At 43.1% G+C, this 16,814-nt stretch overlaps 1 pseudogene; it reads left to right on the forward strand.

The window, feature by feature from the left end:
- Positions 1-1,026, forward strand: LOC115170703 (alpha-(1,3)-fucosyltransferase 9-like; annotated as a pseudogene).
- Positions 1,027-16,814: the final 15,788 nt, after the last annotated feature.

Raw genomic sequence — 16,814 nt, forward strand, 5'->3', positions numbered from 1 at the left:
ATGAAGCCAACTCTCAATGCACTTCATTATGTCTTCATCGGCATTGTGATTGGTTGTGCCCTAACTTTGTTCTACCATGGGCTGTCATCATGCCATACAAAGGTACAGTCAGAGGCATTGAAAGATCTCTCTCCAGTTCAACCCAGGTCAAAAGACAAAGACACCATACTACTGGTCTGGTTCTGGAACTTCAAATATCACTTCGACCTTACATCCTGCAGGTCAAACGTTCAACATCGAAGGCTGTCATCTGACAGTGGACAGGGAGCTGTGCAGTCAAGGGGATGCCGTTCTCATCCAACCACAGAGAGATCGAAGAGGATTTATCCAACCTGCCCCAAGAACCCCAGGCCCACCTTCCACAAATGGGTGTGGATGAATTTTGAGTCGCCAATGAACACACATAAGACATCTGGACTGGGGAAACTCTTCAACGTGACGTTGAACTACTGTTGGAATGCTGACATTAAAGTGCGCAAGAGATTAGTCTTCAAGAACATGGAGATTGAGGAAGACCTACCCATTCAGAAGAAGGTTACAAACTGCTGGATTGTAAGCAACTGGAACGAGAACCACTATAGGGTCAAATATTAACAACTCCTGAGCAAGTTCATCACTATCAACACACATGGAGCCCACTTTAATAACAAGCAAATTAGTCATGACGAATACACAAGCACAGTGGCCAGCTGTAAGTTCTACTTGTCATTTGGCAATACAAGAGAACACCCTGACTATATGACTGAGAAACAGTTCAATGCCATGAAGTTGGGCTCTGTGCCAGTTGCCCTAGGACTGCCCAGGCAGGTATATGAGAAGTTCATCCCAGGTGATGCCTTTGTCCATGTGGATGATTTCTCCAAACCGGAGAAGTTGGCTCAGTATCTACAGCGCATGAGTGAGGATGAATACTCTAAGTTGCTCAGGTGGAGGAAGTTAATTGATGTGTCTTTCCTATTAACCATACCTGTAGAGCGTGCCAATTTGTCCATCAGAAACAGCAATACCAGGTCACAACCAATCTGATCCAAATGGTACTGGGGTTAGGTGCATGAATTGTTTCAGCAACTGAGCAGATATCTGCCTGATTCACTTTAGGCTACGGCCTGTGAAGCCTACACTAAATTGGAATGAATCATTTCTAACAGGAGTATGTAAATAGTGATGGAAACCCTTGATTCTGCAGTAGACTAGAGCTTATTTTGCTTGGACATACAGTTCATTGTAATATGACATCATGTCTATGTTAAACATATCTAGAGCCAAGAAACTCAGGTCAAAGGTGATTGCCTAAAAATTTTACGCTATTCTGCCCTACAAAAGGCAAAGTGCAGTAACTACGAATTCAAATATATTTGATCAGTTGTAATGGCCAGGTTTATTATCTGATTAATGTGATATTTAGTTTCCTGACACAAGAACAACCAAGTCGATCAGAATATATCATGAAGTACCCGAAATTGCTCTCTGTCTAGACAGAAAAAAAGTTACTTTTTACATAGCTACTGCTTTTGCCTTTGTAGGGCAGTATTGTGGGTTTGCTTTGTACTGAAATAACACGATTGTGTATACTTCTTTATTTTATGCATGTAACTTTCTTTATTTAAAATGTGTTTGAAGTTATTCTGTTGTGGAAATAAGTTGAGAATGTGTTGGGAGCAGGTTTGGGTAGGTTACTTTCTAAATGCAATCCGTTACAGTTGCTAGTTACCTGTCCAAAATTGCAATCAGTGACATAATGTTTGGATTACCCAAACTCAGTGTCACAGTTGTCGTATGGATTGGACCAAAACTCAGCGGGAATATATATACTCATCTTCTTTTTATTTTGAAGAAGGAGAAACAACTAAATACGAATACAAAAAAGAACAAAACAGTCCTGTCAGGTGCAAGAAACACTAAACAAGGAACAACTACCCACAAAATCCCATAGAAAAAACACCCCTCTTAAATAGGACCTTCAATTAGAAGCAGCTGCTTCCAATTGAAGGTCAACCCAACAAACACCACATAGAAATAGACATACTAGAACTAACATAGAAATAAACTAAAAAGAACATAGCCCAACAAACCCTGAAACACTAAACAAATGTCCTGACCAAACTACAATAACAAATAACCCCTTATACTGGTCAGGACGTGACTCTACCCCCCCAAAGGTGCAGACCCCGGATGCACCTTAACAAAAACCCAAAATAAATCCCCCCAAAAATAATCCCAAACTAAAGGGAGGGAAGGGAGGGTGGCCACCATCACCGACGGTTCTTGTGCTACACCCCCCCCCCCTCCCCAACCTTCTCCTACGGAGGTGGCCCAGGCTCCGGCCTTACTCCCCAACCTAACCTGTCCACCCCCGCTAACTGTTTATTATATTTTACCCTTCCCGAAGTCTCTGGACTAAGGCTCATCGCTGAAGACCTCGGGCTGATGCGCGTCGCTGGAGACCTCGGGCTGAAGGGCGACTCTGGGAGCTCCGGACTGTGGGCCGTCTCTGCAGGCTCCGGACTGTGGGCCGTCTCTGCAGGCTCCGGACTGTGGGCCGTCTCTGCAGGCTCCGGACTGTGGGCCGTCTCTGCAGGCTCCGGACTGTGGGCCGTCTCTGCAGGCTCCGGACTGTGGGCCGTCTCTGCAGGCTCCGGACTGTGGGCCGTCTCTGCAGGCTCCGGACTGTGGGCCGTCTCTGCAGGCTCCGGACTGTGGGCCGTCTCTGCAGGCTCCGGACTGTGGGCCGTCTCTAGACAGGGTACTGTCGCCGGAAGCTCTGGACGGGGCACTGTCGCCGGAAGCTCTGGACGGGGCACTGTCGCCGGACGCTCTGGACGGGGCACTGTTGCCGGAAGCTCTGGACGGGGACTGCTCACTGAAGGCCTGATGCGTGGGGCTGGCTTAGGAAGCGCCAGACTAGGGACACACACCACAGGTCTAGTGCGAGGAGCAGGAGCAGGACGAGCTGGACTGGGCTGACGCACTGGAGGCCTGGTGCGTGGGGCTGGTACTGGAGGTACCAGACTGGAGACATGCACCCCAAGGCTAGTGCGAGGAGCGGGAACAGGACGTACTAGACTGGGCTGACACACTGGAGGCCTGGTGCGTGGTGCTCGCTTTGGAGGCGCCAGACTAGAGACACTCACCTCAGGGCTAGTGTGAGGAGCAGGAACTGGATACACCGGGCCATGAGTAGGCACTGGAGGTCTGGAGCGCCCCTCCTGCACAACCTGTCCTGGCTGGATGGTAATAGTAGCCCTGTACGAGCGGAGTGCTGGCACAGGGTGAACTGGGCTGTGCAGAGGCCTGATGGCTGCCGTACGTAGAGCAGGCGTAGGGTAGCCTGGGCCTAGGAGGCGCACTGGTGGCCAGATGTGCTGCGCAGGCATCCTCCTCCCAGGCGTGATGCCCACTCTAGCACGGCACTTGCGAGGGGCTGGGATCGCTCGCACCGGACTGAGCGTGCGCATGGGCGAGAGTGCGCACTTCCGCATACACCGGCGCTCTCCACTCCACACGCTCCCCATAATAAGCACGAGGAGTTGGCTTAGGGCTCACCCTTGGCCCAGCCAAACTACCCGTGTGCCCCCCAAAAACTTTTTATTGGGGGTGCCTCTCAGGCTTCCTTGCTAGCCGTGTACCCACATAACTTTCCCGGTCCTCTCTAGCCTTCCTTCCTCTCTAGCCTCCCTGTTCCCATGGGAGGCGATCCCTTCCAGCCTGGATCTCCTCCCATGTGTAGGATCTTTTTCCTTCCAATATCTCCTCCCATGTCCATAAATCCTTATATTTCTGCTGCTGCTCCTTCCTCCGCTGCCTGGTCCGTTTGTGGTGGGTAGTTCTGTCACGGTTGTCGTATGGATTGGACCAAAACACAGTGGGAATATATATACTCATCTTCTTTTTATTTTGAAGAAGGAGAAACAACTAAATATGTATACAAAAAAGAACAAAACAAAACAGTCCTGTCAGGTGCAACAAACACTTAACAAGGAACCCACAAAATCCCATAGAAAAAACACCCCTCTTAAATAGGACCTTCAATTAGAAGCAACTAGGAACAGCTGCTTCCAATTGAAGGGCAACCCAACAAACACCACATAGAAATAGACATACTAGAACTAACATAGAAATAAACTAGCAAGAACATAGCCCAACAAACCCCAAAACACTCTAAACAAACACCACTCTTAAATATGAACATAGCTCAACAAACCCCGAAACACTCTAAACAAACACACCCCTGCCTCGTCCTGACCAAACTACAATAACAAATAACCCCTTATACTGGTCAGGACGTGACACTCAGTAACGTAATCGCATTACTTTCAGTTACTTTTGGATTACTTTCCCTTTAAGCAGCATTTGAAGAAGACCACAATTTATATTACCAATTGAACAACATCTATTGCAGGATAAATCAATGTTAGAGTTTACATAGATGGCCATTAATGGATGTTGCAGCTGTGTTGGCCGTGTCCGAGGGGGATCAGGGGTTGTCGGTGAGCCGGGTCTTCCTGCCTCGGTCTCCCACATCCAGCGCTTGGGTCTGTGCCTGGACGCTGTTGTTTCAACCGCAAACATTTTTGCTCCATGAACTGTGGCCGCTTAAACAATGATTGATAGGCAGGTTAAACTTCTTCAATTCAACCATTATTGGGTTAAAATACACATACAGTACCAGTCAAAACTTTGGACACACCTACTGATTGCAGGCTTTTTCTTTATTGTTATTATTTTCTATATTTTCTCAGATTTCAGCCCAAATAAATGCTTCACAGAGTTCAAGTAACAGACACATCTCAACATCAGCTGTTCAGGGGAGATTGCGTGAATCAGGCCTTTATGTTGGAATTGCTGCAAAGAAACCCCTACTAAAGGACACCAATAAGAAGAAGAGATTTGTTGGGCCAAAAAACACACGCAAAGACCGGTGGAAATCTGTCCATTGGTCTGAGTTAAAATTTGAGCTTTTTGGTTCCAAATGCCGTGTCTTTGTGAGACGCAGAGTAGGTGAACGGATTATCTCCGCATGTGTGGTTCCCACCATGAAGCATGGAGGAGGAGGTGTAATTGTGTGGGGGTGCTTTGCTGGTGACACTGTCGGTGATTTATTTAGAATTCAAGGCACACTTAACCAGCATGGCTACCACAGCATTCTGCAGCGATACGCCATCCCATCTGGTTAGCGCTTAGTGGGACAATCATTTGTTTTTCAACAGGGCAATGACCCCAACACACCTTCAGGCTGTGTAAGGGCTTTTTGACCAAGAAGGAGAGGGATGGAGTGCTGCATCAGATGACCTGGCTTCCACAATCAACCGACCTCAACCCAATTGAGATGGTTTGGGATGAGTTGGACCGCAGAGTGAAGGGAAAGTAGCCAACAAGTGTTCAACATATGTGGGAACTCCTTCAAGACTGTTGGAAAAGCATTCCAGGTGAAGCTGGTTGAGAGAATACGAAGAGTGTGCAAAGCTGTCATCAAGGCAAAAGGGTGGCTACTTTGAAGAATCTCAAATCTAAAATATATTTGGATTTGTTTAACACTTTTTGGGTTACTTCATGATTCAATATGTGTTATTTCATAGTTGTGATGTCTTCACTATTATTCTACAATGTAGAAAATATGAAAAATCAATAAAAACCCTGCAATGAGTAGGTGTGTCCAGACTTTTGACTGGTACTGTATACATTTGTGAGAAGCCATCCACAACAACCACTATCCATAATGTGCAAAAAGCTAATAGCTAAATAAGAGGGCAGCAGTGTGATTCACATCAATGCTCTATGTAGATATCAATAATAAGTGATATCTGGACGCCCGTAGGCTACAGCACTGCTGTCGTCCTCCAAGCGTTTATTCAAATTGGATAATCTTTGGATGCTGACAACAGTCACACCATTGGAAGACATAGCTTGGACTGTAGCCTATAAAAGAATGTTCCTACTATTTTCTCATGATCGTTCAAACAAACGCATTTCATTTGTCATCATAGTGGTCTCTGACTTCTGGTCAGACTCAGGCAGAAAAATGTCTACTTTTTTCAATGCTGTTTTAAATGTCATTGAGAATATACAGTAGAAATGTGCAAACATCCATTTGAATTTAAACGTAATCCAATAAGTAATCGTCTGGTTTTTTAAAAGTAGTCTGTAATTACAGTTACCGTTTTATGTATTCCGTTGGGAAATGGAAAGATTTTCGGTGAACGAACGTAAAGGTGAAAAATATACAATACTTTACATTATAAAAGCGTTGCAAGACGTCTATGTGTCCACATGATGTCGCTATATCCCTGTGTAAATCACTCAACACTTCAGATCACAGCTACTGGTATGCTACCTATTTAAGTAACACTGTTTGCTAAATGACTGCTTGATGGTCCTAAAATTCTTTAATAAAGCGAATGCTAATCATCAAATCAAATGTATTTATATAGCCCTTCTTACATCAGCTGATATCTCAAAGTGCTGTACAGAAACCCAGCCTAAAACCCCAAACAGCAAGCAATGCGGGTGTAGAAGCACCCTAATAGGGTTGATTGTGTTGTGTGTCTTGTCCTCTCCACCGTATTTCCCTTGAACCACATATGACCTGGACAACTTTCTCACAGCCTTCAGTCATCGCATTGACTAATTTACACTACAGGACAACAGGAGGAATTTACAAACGAGAAGTGGGAACATTGACTATTGTATATGGCACTTATTTATGGCATCAGATTCAGTACTAGTAGTAGTACAACGTTTGGGCCATACTCTCCCCTCCCCTCTTGTACACTGGCAGTAGCATCCTGTGTGAACACCACAGATAAGAGTTTCATACCCTATCTGGAACCTGCTCTGCTCTCTCGGTTACTGCGTTGATTGAAATAACAATCTGGCCTTCCCAGTTTACAGGCCTGTCACTGCTATAACTGTGCAGGCGACAGTATGAACTGTGCTGTATAGGAGATGGAGCTGGTTGTCACATGGGTTGGGTGTCATTTAAGACAAGATACTTAAAGTAGAATTCAGTTTTAATTGAGTCTTTTTTATTAAGGTATCTTTACTTTTACTCAAGTATGACAATTGAGTACTTTTTCCACCACTGTGGAGGTGGGTGTAAATTGAGTTTGACAGATTTGCGCCTGTTTCATTAGATGGTCATGTTGGGTAACATTTCCTTTTATGGGGTCCTTATTAGAGTGTAATTACATGTGAAATTACACTGTAACAAGTTTTGTAGTTAACTGTAACAACAAAGTTACACTGTAATAACATGTGACTGGCAGTAATTGCGGTCTGTAATTATAGAGGTGTAACAATGAATGCGTGTTACCATGCATGTTACAAATGGGCAGGTTTCCACTAAATTCACCAACTTAGTGTTTTGTTTCTTCTCAGCTGCATCCGATTCTTAACAACTGTCACAAAGGTTGTGACCCCACGTGGATGTGCTGGGTGTCCGGGAGATTATGCTAAATAGGCTCCAATTACTTACCCATGAATGTGCAATGTTGAAAAAATATCTCCACGCAATGTTATTGCTAGCACTTGCCCCCAAAATAAAGTGTACCAACTGGGTTAACTAACTTGGTCATCCCGGATGAGGAAAAACACATTATTTTAAATGTCACTGCATCCTGACAACTTGGCCCTCATTTTAGAGCTTTTGTAAGTTTCACTTCATTTCTGTACCTTATTGCGAAATAAAGGGAAACTACCAGAAGCTTTAAAATGAGGGCCAGGTTGTCAAGATGGGTAATGTACTGTATAAGTGCACATTAATTACAAGTAAGTAACCCTCAAGATACACTTCATTTTAACTAGCTATATCCTGTGTAACAACTAGTAATTACATTGTACTTAGGCAAATACTACATGTACTATGCTTTGAAATAGTGTATTTGTCCACATCTCTGATGCCACCCATATTAGATCCCAGTCAGTGAGGTTGACCTACTGATCTGTTTTTGTCAGCTCAACCAAGTTAACCCAATTGGTACACTTTATTTTGGGGGCAAGTGCTAGCAACAACACTGTGTGGAGATATCGTTTGAACAGTGCACATTCAAGGATAAGTAATTAGAGCCTATTGAGCATAGGCTATAATCTCTCAGACACCCAGCACATCCACGATGGATCACAACCTTTGTGACAGTTGTAACTGTATTCAGCTGAGAAGAAACAAAACACTAAGTTGGTGAATTTAGTGGAAAGCTGTCCATTTGTAACATGCATGGTAACAAGCATTCATTGTTACACCTCTGTAATTACAGACCGCAATTACTGCCAGTCACATGTTGTTATTACAGTGTAACTATGAGTTGTTACAGTTAGCTACACTGTCAGTGTATAACAAGGACCCTTTAAAATGAAGTGTTACCCCATGTTGTTCATATTGTTGGTGTCGCAAATCTTCCAGAGGCAGACAGATTGAGTTATGAGCAAAGAAACATTACACAATCAGTCATTACTCAATCACGCAGAGCTTTGGGAGTCTTGGTATGGCAGAGCTGATGATGATGGTGAGGTGTTAGTGGTTTAAAAAAGGCTGGATGAAGATGAGGAAGTTGCCAAAAGAGTGTGACACTAGCTAGGTTTCCATCCAATTTGCAACAGATTTTCATGCAACTATTCTAAAATCTGCATAAACCAACATGCCATTTTCCCACCAGAGATGAGTTTCCATCAAACAGACGTTTTGTGGATAAAAGGCTGTGCGTGATGACGTAGCGCACATAAAAATAAATTCCCATGCGGCGAATGAAAAAAGCATGCGCTATAGCGAACACCTCGCAGATACAGTGTGGATAAGGTACCTACATTATGAGATTATTATTGATAAAAACAATATTTTATCTGTCAAACGGCAGCTAAGCATCGATCATGTCACCAGAATAAGACCCTGGAGATTTATTGGAAAGGAGCATCAAGCTCATCACCTTCTACTTTCACCACCCTGTGAAGTTCATAACTTATTTTACCTGTAGCCTAATAAACTGCATGCTTTTCCGAGTTGTAGTGGGAGAACCACACAACATACTGTATCATCACGTGACTACAAATTTACTAAGAGATGGTTATTATATCAATATTTGCGCATAAAGGCATTTACACTGCCATTTCTCACATAATTAGTTATACAGATACAAACAGATTCCACCTTGTCAGACGAACAAATTGTCTGTCGGCATTTATAAAATTGTTCCAGCATTTCATGTTTCCATTAACCCGGTCGTTGGTTATTGGTTTAAATGAACAGAATCTCACACTTAGAGAATTCACATCCTCCCATCAACACCTTCAGAAGGTCAACTTCCTGTAAGTTACTGACCTCTGTTCCGTTGAAATCCACATAGAGGCCATTTCCTAGTGTGGGGAATTTCTAACACTTATTGAATAGAGAAAAATGAATTCATAAGGGAGGTTAATACTATATTTCATATATGGATTTTAGCAAGTAATACAGTCAGAATAAAAAAGGACCAACATTACAGGTACAAAGCTTAGTGAAATAATGTACTGGAATTCTAAATTACCCACAATCCACAAGCAAACTTGCTACAATATTGTTTATTTTACAGAGCATGCTCATCCATAAAACCAGTCAACATTGCAGTCTGAGCTAGGACTGGGCTGTGCCAACTAGGAACCATGAATTCCAGCCTTGTCTCATAGACTAGACGTATTACATGGTAAAAGTAAATCCGGGAAACTCAAATTAGTATAATATGTTATGTTTGGTATGGTTATATAAGACAGAAGGTCACTTGAGGCAAAATCGAAAGGAGGGTGGTTGTTCGGAGTGGATTGGTGGGCGTATAACACGAACATCTAGCAAATCAAAGGTTGCCAATCTCATCAAGGACAACTTTAGCATTTTAGCTAATTAGCTACTTTAACCATCAGTCATTGTTCTTCATGAATCTTTGCCACACTTAATGTTCTGACTCATTTTCTGTGTTCTGACACGTTATGTTCTGAGTTCATCTTCTGTCTCACTTTGTAAAAAAAGCAATTCTGCAATCCAGAGACAGAGACAGAGTCCAGAAACAGACAGAGAGATACAATAGCTGACCCACTCAATCTCTCAGCACACTTTCCTGTGTGGGAGGGTGGATAAAGTCCAAGAGGAAACCATGTTTGTGTGTGTTTGTGTGCAAATTTACAGCTGATCGCTGTGTGCCTATGGTTTAAACATAGCTGTCTGTGTCGAATATAGTACTTCTAAACTCACATCCCAATGTGAACAGCCACTGGTGTTGTTCTATGTACTGCCTGTCATACAATAAGTAACCTATAGCCAATCAAATCAAATGTATTTATATAGCCCTTCTTACATCAGCTGATATCTCAAAGTGCTGTACAGAAACCCAGCCTAAAACCCCAAACAGCAAGCAATGCAGGTGTAGAAGCACGGTGGCTAGGAAAAACTCTCTAGAAAGGCAAAAACCTAGGAAGAAACCTAGAGAGGAACCAGGCTATGAGGGGTGGCCAGTCCTCTTCTGGCTGTGCCGGGTGGAGATTATAACAGAACATGGCCAAGATGTTCAAATGTTCATAAATGACCTGCATGGTCAAATAATAATAATCACAGTTGTCGAGGGTGCAACAGGTCAGCACCTCAAGAGTAAATGTCAGTTTGCTTTTCATAGCCGATCATTGAGAGTATCTCTACCGCTCCTGCTGTCTCTAGAGAGTTGAAAACAGCAGGTCTGGGACAGGTAGCACGTCCGGTGAACAGGTCAGGGTTCCATAGCCGCAGGCAGAACAGTTGAAACTGGAGCAGCAGCATGGCCAGGTGGACTGGGGACAGCAAGGAGTCATCATGTCAGGTAGTCCTGAGGCATGGTCCTAGGGCTCAGGTCCTCCGAGAGAGAGAGAGAAAGAAAGAAAGAAAGAAAGAAAGAAAGAAAGAAAGAAAGAAAGAAAGAAAGAAAGAAAGAAAGAAAGAAAGAAAGAAAGAGAGTATACTTAAATTCCCACAGGACACCGGATAAGACAGGAGAAATACTCCAGATATAACAGACTGACCCTAGCCCCCCGACACATAAACTACTGCAGCATAAATACTGGAGGCTGAGACAGGAGGGGTCAGGAGACACTGTGGCCCCATCCAACGATACCCCCGGACAGGGCCAAACAGGAAGGATATAACCCCACCCACTTTTCCAAAGCACAGCCCCCACACCACTAGAGGGATATCTTCAAACACCAACTTACCATCCTGAGACAAGGCCGAGTATAGACCACAAAGATCCCCGCCACGGCACAACCCAAGGGGGGGGCGCCAACCCAGACAGGAAGACCACGTCAGTGACTCAACCCACTCAAGTGACGCACCCCTACTAGGGACAGCATGGAAAAACACCAATAAGCCAGTGACTCAGCCCCTGTAATAGGGTTAGAGGCAGAGAATCCCAGTGGAGAGAGGGGAACCGGCCAGGCAGAGACAGCAAGGGCGGTTCGTTGCTCCAGAGCCTTTCCGTTCACCTTCACACTCCTGGGCCAGAATACACTCAATCATAGGACCCACTGAAGAGATGAGTCTTCAGTAAAGACTTAAAGGTTGAGACAGAGTCTGCGTCTCTCACATGGGTAGGCAGACTATTCCATAAAAATGGAGCTCTATAGGAGAAAGCCCTGCCTCCAGCTGTTTACTTAGAAATTCTAGGGACAATTAGGAGGCCTGCGTTTTGTGTCCATAGCGTGCGGGCAGGACCAAATCGGAAAGATAGGTAGGAGCAAGCCCATGTAATGCTTTGCAGGTTAGCAGTAAAACCTTGAAATCAGCCCTTGCCTTAACAGGAAGCCAGTGTAGGGAGGCTAACACTGGAGTAATATGATCACATTTTTTGGTTCTAGTCAGGATTCTAGCAGCCGTATTTAGCACTAAATGAAGTTTATTTAGTGCTTTATCCGGGTAGCCGGAAAGTAGAGCATTGCAGTAGTCCAACCTAGAAGTAACAAAAGCGTGGATAAATTTTTCTGCATCATTTGTGGACAGAAAGTTTCTGATTTTTGCAATGTTACGTAGATGGAAAAAAGCTGCCCTTGAAACAGTCTTGATATGTTCTTCAAAAGAGAGATCAGGGTCCAGAGTACTGCCTGTCATACTATATTTGACCTTTAGCCATACTGCATGTCATACTATATTTGACCTATAGCCATACTGCCTGTCATACAATAAGTAACCTATAGCCATACTGCCTGTCATACAATAAGTAACCTATAGCCATACTGCCTGTTATACTATAAGTATAACCCTAAGGCTCGATCCTAGGCCCCACACTCTTCTCAATTTACAGCAACAACATAGCTCAGGCAGTAGGAAGCTCTCTCATCCATTTATATGCAGATGATACAGTCTTATACTCAGCTGCCCCATCCCCAGATTTTGTGTTAAATGCTCTACAACAAAGCTTTCTTAGTGTCCAACAAGCTTTCTCTACCCTTACCTTGTTCTGAACACCTCCAAAACAAAGGTCATGTGGTTGGGGAAGAAGAATGCCCCTCTTCCCACAGGTGTGATTACTACCTCTGAGGGTTTAGAGCTTGAGGTAGTCACCTCATACAAGTACTTGGGAGTATGGCTAGACGGTGCACTGTCCTTCTCTCAGCACATATCAAAGCTGCAGGCTAAAGTTAAATCTAGACTTGGTTTCCTCTATCGTAATCGCTCCTCTTTAACCCCAGCTGCCAAACTAACCCTGATTCAGATGACCATCCTACCCATGCTAGATTACGGAGACATAATTTAAAGATCGGCAGGTAAGTGTGCTCTCGAGCGGCTAGATGTTCTTTACCATTCGGCCATCAGATTTGCCACCAATGCTCCTTATAGGACACATCACTGCACTCTATACTCCTCTGTAAACTGGTCATCTCTGTATACCCGTCGCAAGACCCACTGGTTGATGATTATTTATAAAACCCTCTTAGGCCTCACTCCCCCCTATTTGAGATATCTACTGCAGCCCTCATCCTCCACATACAGCACCCGTTCTGCCAGTCACATTATGTTAAAGGTCCCCAAAGCACACACATCCCTGGGTCGCTCCTCTTTTCAGTTCACTGCAGCTAGCGACTGGAACGAGCTGCAACAAACCCTCAAACTGGATAGTTTTATCTCTTCATTCAAACTCAATCATGGACACTTACTGACAGTTGTGGCTGCTTTGTGTGATGTATTGTTGTCTCTACCTTCTTACCCTTTGTGCTGTTGTCTGTGCCCAATAATGTTTCTACCATGTTTTGTGCTGCTACCATGTTGTGTTGCTACCATGTTGTTGTTATGTTACTACAATGCTGTGTTGTCATGTGTTGCTGCCTTGCTATGTTGTTGTCTTAGGTCTCTCTTTATGTAGTGTTGTGATGTGTGTTTTGTCCTATATTTATATTGTATTTATTTATTTTATTTTTAATCCCAGGCCCCCGTCCCCACAGGAGGCCTTTTGCCTTTTGGTAGGCCGTCATTGTAAATAAGAATTCGTTCTTAACTGACTTGCCTAGTTAAATAAACGTAAAAAAATTAATAAAATAAAAAGTAACCTATAGCCATACTGCCTGTCATACTATACCTTAACTATAGCCATACTGCCTGTCATACTATACGGAACCTGTAGCCATACTGCCTGTCATACTATATGTAACCTATAGCCATACTGCCTGTCATACTATATGTAACCTATAGCCACACTGCCTGTCATACTATATGTAACCTATAGCCATACTGCCTGTCATACTATATGTAACCTATAGCCATACTGCCTGTCCTACTATACGTAACCTATAGCCATACTGCCTGTCATACTATATGTAACCTATAGCCACACTGCCTGTCATACTATATGTAACCTATAGCCACACTGCCTGTCATACTATACGTAACCTATAGCCATACTGCCTGTCATACTATATGTAACCTATAGCCATACTGCCTGTCATACTATATGTAACCTATAGCCATACTGCCTGTCATACTATATGTAACCTATAGCCACACTGCCTGTCATACTATACGTAACCTATAGCCATACTGCCTGTCATACTATATGTAACCTATAGCCATACTGCCTGTCATACTATCCTTTCAAAATATCCCAGGTTTCCCATCTCATTTAAATTTTAATTTCACCTTTATTTAACCAGGTAGGCCAGTTGAGAACAAGTTCTCATGTACAAATGCGACCTGGCCAAGATAAAGCAAAGCAGTGCGACAAAAACAACAACACAGAGTTACATGGTGAGGTTTGTAAATGTCTAACCAAGATGCCCGGACAAGTGAATACATTATGGCTCCTATAAATGGTGTCTGAGGGAAGTGGTGTTGGCAGATAAAAACAACTGACAGGACTCTAATAGAGGCCTACCCTTCTAACCGTTACAATGACGTTGAAAGCTGAGTGGAAAAGAGAGACGAGGAGGAGGAGGAGGAGGAGGAGGAGGGAGGGGTGCGTGCTTAGATGAGGAGAATGGGTGAAAGAGACTCAATGCAATTGTTAAAATTCTATAAATAAAAACATGTAAATCATGATTTCCGAAAAGAAAAGTTTGCTCAGCCACAAATAGGACAGGCTTCATAAAATGAGAAGATTTTGTTGAAAAATGTGTTGTTAAATACCTAACCAACGTCTCTCTACCTCACTATCCATACCCTGACACAGGAAGCAGCAGATTATACAGCATTCCTAAAACAGCTGCCAGGAAATGGAACCTATGATGTCACCATCAGGGTATCTATTCAATAGCCTGGTCCCAGATCTGTTTGCGCTGTCTTGCCAATCCCGTATGGTCATTGTCACGCCATTGGCACAAACAGATCTGGGACCAGGCTATCTATTCAGGGGCTGGTTAACAGTGGGACCAGGGTCGGTACCCTTTTGCCTACATACTGTACTGTATAGCCAACAGTACCACGTTGTTCACACACTAGTGAAAGTTCTGAAGCTGTGGTCAACCACCTCAGACTGGTGTTAGAGTGCCACTTTCCATTGTGGACAGGCAAGGTGCTCTCATTTTAAGATATTTTTTCCATGAAGAAAGTCATCAAAATGTAATAATCTATGCAGTGCAGTATATTAGCTATGTGCTGGTGCTGCTGTAATGCTTGACAAGATGCAACAGTTCTGTTTCTGTTTGCAATGCAACAGTTCATTGGTTGCAGAGCAACAGATTGTGTTTTATAAGGGGATGTGGTTTTGAGAGGGTGGTTTTCAGGGTTGAGTTAAATATATTCTGCTTTATAAAAGGCTGGCGTAGAGTAAGAGAGCAAGGAAGTCACAGAGCGAGCTGTGAAGAGATGATCTACACTAGATATTAGATAATTTTGTTTTCTTGTAATGACTTTTCAGGAAGTAGTTGAGACATGCAGGCCATGTTTGAGGGTTGTCTCGATTGTTTGAGCCTTTAGAAAGAAACACAATAAAAAACAAATAGATCCAAAATAAAGCACAAACATTTGTCTAATTTATTCATCATCTGCAGGAACAGAAAAAGGGGTGAGGAGACAACAGGATGAGCTGGAACCGTGCCAAGATCATATCTATTGGCCTGTGATTGGCTCGCTAGCATATAACGGGATTGTGTGGAATTGTGTATGTTGAATGGCTAGAGGAGGAACTTTGGGACAAAATAAACTGGTCTGTGAAGTGAATGTACAATGACCCATAAAAACCACTCCAAGATCAGTGACAAACCACTTACCCACTGTGCAAAAACTGGTTGAATCAATGCTGTTCCCATGTCATTTCAACCCCAAAAAACTGATTGTGTTTGCAAAAATTCATCAACGTAAGGGACATTTTCTTTTTTTCACCTAAATCCGATGACAGGGTGAAATTTGTGGTTGATTTCACGTTGAATTCACATTCAATTCAAGTTAGTTGACAGCTCAACCAAATGTAAATCCAAACTAGACGTTGAACTGATGCCTATGCCCAGTGGTTATGCATTACAATCAGTCAGGCTATTATGGTGAACATGCCCATTTTTCTAAGTCTGGGGTAATATGATAAAGCAAGAAGGGTATTTAGTGAAAAGGTTTATTTTCCTTGGTACTGTAGCCCAGTCTCACTGACTGGCTTTAACGTCAGCTCTGAATAAAGTCTGTGGTGGACCATTTATACATCTGTGCTCCACATCTTCTCTAGTAGGGTCCAGAACATGTACAGCAGGCTAAATACTATTGTAATCCTATGTATAAGAACTACATTATCTAAAGCAAAGGCTTTGTGTACATACTCATTGTGAGTGTGAGGAAGTACAGCTGCCCACTAAGCTATTCTTTGTGTTTTTATGTATTGTAAGAAAGTTATGTTGGGAAACGAGCTACACTAGATGAATTATTGGCAGTGATTATTTTGTAAGGGATAAATGGTAGGTTATCAAAATGTTTTTCAGACCCCACCTGCTCAAATATCTCAAAACTGCATCTCTTTAATCACATTCTGTCACGGCTGTCGAAAGGATCGGACCAAAGTGTAGCGTGTGTTTCGTTACACATATTTATTTAATCCGTGAAAACTATGCAATACATCAAATAACTGAAATCTACAAAATAACAAACCGTGATGCAGAGGAGAAACAAACACTACTCACAAATAATCACCCACAAAAACAGGTGGGACAAACATTAGCTTAAATATGACCTCCAATTAGAGACAACGATGACCAGCTGCCTCTAATTGGAGATCATACCAAACAAAACTAACATAGAAATACAAAACTAGAAACTGAACATAGAAATACAAAACATAGACAAACACCCCCTGTCACACCCTGACCTACTCTACCATAGAAAATAACCACTTACTATGGTCAGGACGTGACACATTCCTTTT

This window comes from Salmo trutta, chromosome 32, assembly GCF_901001165.1.
Source record: "Salmo trutta chromosome 32, fSalTru1.1, whole genome shotgun sequence".
NCBI lineage: Eukaryota > Metazoa > Chordata > Actinopteri > Salmoniformes > Salmonidae > Salmo > Salmo trutta.